This window comes from Meleagris gallopavo, chromosome 7 (genome assembly GCF_000146605.3).
Source record: "Meleagris gallopavo isolate NT-WF06-2002-E0010 breed Aviagen turkey brand Nicholas breeding stock chromosome 7, Turkey_5.1, whole genome shotgun sequence".
NCBI lineage: Eukaryota > Metazoa > Chordata > Aves > Galliformes > Phasianidae > Meleagris > Meleagris gallopavo.
In genome coordinates this window covers 27,181,077-27,187,688 of record NC_015017.2, presented here as the reverse complement: position 1 = coordinate 27,187,688, position 6,612 = coordinate 27,181,077, and the positions used below count along the sequence as shown (strand labels likewise).

The following is a 6,612-nucleotide window of genomic DNA, read 5'->3' as shown; positions in this document are numbered from 1 at the left end:
GACGGGGGGGGGAAACGAAGGGGTAAGCTAGGAAAACTCGCGAGAGTTTGTCGCGCACCCTCTTTGTGATTGGCCGAGTTGCTCCGTCTGTAAGAGGGAGGGCGGGGCTGGATGTTCAGCAAAGTGATTGGACGAGGCTACCATCAATCGAGGTGGACGGTGCGACTTTTCCGTGCTGGAGTGCGGATTGGCCGTCGGAGCTGTCAGTCAGGAGCGGTGTGCCGCGGCGTGCTGCGCTAGCCGGCGGTCAGTGCCGTCCGCGGCGCTCCTGCTGCCAGCGGAGCTCTGGGCTGCCTCCCAGGGGACGCACACGGCGGGAGGGGATGGGGGAAGCGGGGCCGTCCTAACGGGGTACGCCCGGCCTCACCCCGAAGCTGTTGTACAGAGCGCTGTGATCATTTATAATACGCGTAAACGGGGTTGGTTAGAAATCTCTTTAATCTCCGTTTATTAAAGCACAGCCTTTCACAACTTGACCAAGTAATGGGCACGTAGGGAACGAGTTCTTGGATTTCACAATTAAATTCCTAAATAGTAAATGCATAATAATGCTATGGGAGTTTGCATGCACTCTTCTAATTAGGAAGCTTTCTAAAATCGCGTCCTTTTGAAGTTTGGAAACCTCTATGTTTCCAGCCTAAATTTATTCCCGCTCATTTCATACCCATTTGTTCTTGTGCCAGTTCTCTTCCTTTGCTTCCATAGCCCTCCTCTCTGGGTGTTTACTCCCAATTTATTTCTAGAAAGCAGCCGTACCCCTTCGTTTTACTAGGCTAATAATCCCAGCTCCCAGCTGCCCCCATTCTCCAGCACTGAGGCACAGGACTGCCCCATGGCTCGAGTTGTACTGACAAACCCATTGTGTTTGAATCCAGACACATCCAATATCCAAATTCTGCAGCTCTGAAATACTGCCAGCAGCAGCAGCAGACAAAATACGCTATCCTGTGCATTAGAGATCCTTAGCTGCAGAGTTGCCTTGGTTTCTTGAAAATTCTCCTTCAGATCATGCATTTATTCACAAGTTCCTTAGCTATGCATAGATATGATTTAATCCATTTGCACGTAAGCTTCAAAGTGCAGCTCTCACATTTCTGTATAATTCCTTACTCATACCTGGATCATGACAAATGCACTGCAGTGTTCAGTTTGAAAATAGCGATATTTTATACAGTGTAACAGAGAAACAACCCAAAGCACTCAATATAACTGCAGAACTGCACAGTGTTCATTTAGCAAATGTAACTTCAAGCTGTTACTAACAGACATGTCTTGCTAATGGGACACAGAATGGGTGAGACACACAGATCCTGAAGGCTGGGCACTTTGCAGCTGTTTCCTCACATTACCTGATTAGCCCCGACAAGCATCGCTGACCGAGGGCTCCGTTCAAAGTCAGTGGAACAGTCCCGCTGCGTGCTCAGGTCAGGCCTGCACTGCAAGAGTTCTGAGTGCTTTAAAAATAGACACCAAATTAAGTTCTCCAATTCATGACCTTACAGCACAAACGGAGCAAAATGGCAAGGCAGACAATGTACAGACATTCCTCTCACCTTGCAACGTGGACTTCAGCACGTTCAGGAGAACTTACTTTGCAGAATTACGACTTGTTATGTGTCAAACAGTGAGTGACCACATCCCAGAATCATGAATGAAAGAAAGCAAGCAGACTGCAGCATGACTCCATCACTGTTTACCAGAAAGAGAACACAATCATTTCATACGTAAGATCTGCATTCAGCTTGCTTCTTTTTCAGGGGCTGTTCTCACATAAAAGAGCAATTTTTTTTGCTACAGTCTGCCGTAAAAGGTGCCTGCTGCATAACTGGTTCATGTGGCCACAGCTTCATACGCACACAGGTGCATGGGAATGGATCTGTACCATCACTGCTATGTTTTGGGGGATCTGTTACCTTAATGAGTAGTAAGGTACTGCCAGTAAACACAAGTGAAAACATTTGCTAGAAGTAAAGCCTCACAACTCTGGTATAAAAGTAGGAACAAACAAAAGATTTTCCTTTACTTAGCAGATCTGTGGTATGTGTTTGTGCCAAAACCCTTATTACTCACTCAGGACCTGCCAACCAAGCTGTGGTAATTTATGTGAGAGAAACGCATACTAAAAATGTGAATGGGATTTTTAATGTCTCACTGAAATACCAAATGCAAACTGCTTTGTTGCCACGCTGACACACTTAAACACTGCATTAAAGCAATTCAAGATGAATGACTCTCACCACAAATGGAGTTTAGCTGGGAAAGGAGCAGGAGACAAGGCACTTAATCTTAGCACTAAAAGCAAGTATGATGTATGTTTAATGGCAGATGCACTTTCTATACAGTGGCACCCTGATTCAGCACAACACTGAGGCACGCACGCCTTGCTCACTGAAACCCGAGGGGCACAGGCACAGCCCTGCAGCCAGATTGGCCAGATCCCACACGGCGCGTGCTGCTGGCGTGTGCACTGCAGGCAAGCTCCTGCTTGAACGTGGCTTTGGGATCGCTGTCAGAATGCAGCAGTGTCAGAAGTACTCAGAGTGCTTGCTCAGCAAAGCGCTGTGTAAGCTGTGGGGACAGAATCATTTCTTGTTTGGGGCAGGGACCAACTTTCACTTCACTTCACGTTCGTGCAATACTTGGTACAACAAGGCTCCATGTGAGCTGGTACAGTGCAGTGTAATAATCATTTGTGTTATAAACTTGCTGCATGTTTGAAGGCTGCCTGTATTTCTCTTGAAATATAAATTTAAGAGATAGACAACCTTCCAGGAATACACTGACTAAGAATGAAAGCTGAAGGGAACATAAGTAGCTATAGCACCTAGACCACATTTTGATAAGCCTTTTTTTTTTCTCCAGCCAGCTCTCAACAAACTCTTTTGCCTTTAATGTGCATCCAAGCACCACAAGCCTGCATTTCCATATACACACTGCACATACCTGAGCCTTTTGTGAATGTCATCTGTGCATCCACTGGTGGAATACTGATATTTTCTGCTTCTATCCAAAACAGGAACAGCATACACTCTGGCAAGTTAAATATAAAGCCATCATAAAAGAGGCCAAAAGATATTTTAAAGCATTAAATCTTTTCCAAATAGAAACAGTAAAAGAACAGTAGAACCGCCAAGGAACGTCAACAACCAGCAGGCAATGGCCTCACACTATGGCCTGAGCAGGACTTCTGCCTCATGCCTTTTGCTTCCTGTTGTGCCCTAAAATGTGGATATTGGACACAAGAAGCCCCAGTAAAACACTACAGTGAATGAAACATCGAATAAACACTTTTAGAACCTTAAAAATCATTGGATCAAAGTTTTGAGATGAGATCCACAATCTTATTTTAGGCAAACCACTTTCATAGATTTTAAGCCAAAAATGCCCATTTAGTTACATGTAGCCCATTTAGTTTGACTTAGTCCAAAGAACCTCACCCAGTAATTTCAGCAGCAAGCCTATAACTTTGGTTTGAGCTATGTTGTGCTTTAAAATAGTTTTTGCCTTTTCTAGGTCCCTCATTAAGCAACCTAGCTACCAATTGCCACTGAAGCCTCTTGGCTTTGCAACTTCTCACCATGAATTCTCATAAGAAATGAGTAATTGTTCCCAGTTCATCTTCCCTGCATCAGATAGGATTTCAATGAAAATAGGATAAATGAGAATTTGTCATCTATTTTCCAGGTAGTCCTGGAGTCTGGAATATTGGAGAGGAGTGAGAAAGCAGAAAAGTACTGACGGGCTCAATCTGTAAGGAATTAGCTCCATTCTGCTATTGATTTCTTTTTGTAGTTACAAACAAAGTAAAAAAGAGTATTCTGAAATGAGCAGCTCAAGCATGGCGATTCCAGGCTTTGATTTTTACTTTTTTTCCCCCTTCTGTAAGTGCCTCTATTGAGAAGCCCCAGCCTTGTATCTGGCTGAACTCTAAGAACCTTTCAGGAATTTGAGACGGTTTTCTTTCAGAGCCAGAAGTTACAGAGCAGTGACTTTAAAGAAGGCAGTGCCTTTGCCCAGGTCGCTGTGTTCTGCACTCAATGCTATTTACTTTTCTGTTGCTAAGATCGCCCTTACTGAGCAAAGGCTGCACCATATTCTGTAAGCCGATGCAGCCCGTGTAGATAAGGAATACACATTCCACCTTTGTAAAGAAACTGCTTTCGTTGGTTTTGTTTCTTTGCTCTGAAAGGAAAGTGCCACAGTGAGTTCAGGCTTCCCAATGGACAGTTTTCATATTTCAGCTCAGTTGCAAGTTGCATCGGGGAACCTTTTGAGAAACAGAAATACATATAGAAGACGGGCAGAGAAAATGGCTGCCTGTCATCTCTTCACCTTTTATTGCAAGGGATTACAAAAAATACTGTAGTGTTTGGTTTCTTTGGCCTTTCACAAGCGTCTTTACAAAAGTTTGCACAGAACTCACTCATCTGAAACACAGAGGGACCATATGTCACCTCTCATTGCCCGGCACATCCTCTGTTGAGGTTCTGAGGTCTACATTGTCTGCCAACAGCAGGCACCAGTGAAAGGCTTTTCCTCAGTGTAATCCATAGTCAGACATGCAAGCCTGTCCCTAAAAGCATTGTTCTTTGCTTTGTGTAACGTGATGTATTTCAAAAATAAGTGTTTTTTACAAGTTAATATCTCCAAAGAGAAAAATAAAAGTGTTTATTGAGTGTTGTGGTTTGCTTTCACCTTGCATTAATGATCTCCTTGTGATACAGAAAACTGCCAAATTTGACCTTTCCTAAGAAAGACACAAAAGAGGGCACAGCAGCAATTCAGCTAAACAAAATGTATGCAAACTGCTTCCTGGTACACCCACACTCTGGCCCTACTGCAAAGTAATTAAAATTGTCAAGAGAGATTTTGACCGGTTAAATTCTTCCAGGAATGGTACAGCTCGTTCTGAATTCCTGATTCACAGAATGCTCACTTTCTGGCTTACTGAAGTAGTCCCAGAGTTCGTGTTATAAAATAGCAAAAATTGCTAGAAGGTTTGGGCTGATTGGATGGGAGTTTGTCAGACTAACTGTAAAACAAAATGCCATCAATTACACACAATTCAGCTCTCTGCATTTTCAAATCAGGGGAAAAAACTTGTTTGCAAATCAAGACAGCAAAATGGTTGCATGCATTCCTTCTTATTTAAAAAATACACGTAGCCTTAAAGTAGTTGAGATGGAGCATATCAGATGATGTCCTGCCTCAGAAACAGCCAGCAGAGGAGAGGACCAGAGAGTCACTGGCTGCTACATGGATAACACCCTGAAAAGACCCTCAGCACAGGCACATGTCAGCTTCTAGGTTAGCAGGGAAACAGGCACAGGGAAGTCAAGAGTGTAGTGTCAGCCCCACTGATCACAGCCTGACTTAAAAAATGTGAAGGTAGCACTGTAGTGCACTCACACTACTGTTCTACCTGCGCCTATCTCGCTCAGCCACAAAGGGACCACACACTGAGGACAGGGTGGCTCATCGCTTCATCTCTCCAGCAACACCAACAACAAGGCTACCAATTAGTTCCAGTTTTAATGTGGCTTTTATCTGATCTGAACTCTCCACTCTTACAGCATCTCTCTCATGCTGCCCATAGCTCATGAAATTTGCTTATTACCTAAGAATCTTCGCTTTTATGTATTATTGTTATGAGCAGCAGTAGTACTGATGATAAGAATAATTTTGATGTTTCTAGTCGTAAGAGTCAAGGGAACTTGGAAATACGAAAATAAAAAAAAAGAAAAAAACAGAATGCAAATTAAAATGCAAATATATTTTGTATTTCACAATTTGGGAACAATTTTGGCTTTGGCAAGAGTGTTGCCAAACTCTCAAGTCACCTTTGGGATAGATAAAAGTGCACAAGAAGAAATTTCTCTCCACATAACCAAGTAAAAACCTGGTCTGTATCTTCCTGCCCCAGCCAGTGCCACTTACTTGACCATAGGAGATAGTTTTTTATTGCTGCCCTTTCCTCAGTTCTCAGAAAACAGGAGTGTCCTGATTGTGCTGGAGCCACAGGGTGGAACCACCAGCAGGAAAACACTGAGTAATTAGGGACAGGCTGAAAGGTACTGTAAGAGATGATCCCAAGAGCCTCCCTGATCAAAGGCACTCCCTACACCAAGACAGGAAAATAAGGATCCCCACCTTACCTCTCCTGGCTGGCATCCTATGAAGGGATGAAGGAGTAAACATATCTGAACACTTCACCATCTTGCTTAGAAGATTTAGTGAGGACAAACACAGTAACCCTTGAATCCTGTGCTACATACTGGTTGGTGTCACAAGGCTGACACAGATGCTTCTGTAACAGCTTGCCAATGTGGATCAGTGGTGGCACTCAATTCTGCAAAGAAATCGCATCTCTGATAATTTGGGATTAATGACAGCATTCTCTGGAGCTACCCTTAATGAGGCACATATTTACCATCTACTTTGTATTTCTGCCCAAGGCAGCACATTTCCATGCCCTATCATGAGGAACTGGCTCTGCAACCCCATCATTAGTTTCCTAGCTGGATCTCTTCTGCAGCAGTGGTGCTTCCAGAGGACTCTTCACCATCAGCTGTGCCTAGAGGCAGGTTTTGGTGAATGGATTTGTGCTCCTTT

General features: G+C 43.7%; 1 protein-coding gene across 3 annotated transcripts in view; it reads right to left on the bottom strand.

Annotated features, from left to right (window-relative positions):
• Positions 1-420: 420 nt before the first annotated feature.
• TMEM177 (transmembrane protein 177) overlaps positions 421-6,612 on the bottom strand; it is a 31,234-nt gene continuing 25,042 nt past the window's right edge. For all 3 annotated transcript variants that reach the window (XR_004160353.1, XR_004160354.1, XR_004160355.1), the window contains 3 exons: positions 2,944-6,349; positions 1,554-1,689; positions 421-1,454 (listed from right to left, as the gene is read on the bottom strand). The gene's annotated coding sequence lies outside the window, so the exon portion shown is untranslated. The remainder of the gene's footprint in view (positions 1,455-1,553; positions 1,690-2,943; positions 6,350-6,612) is intronic.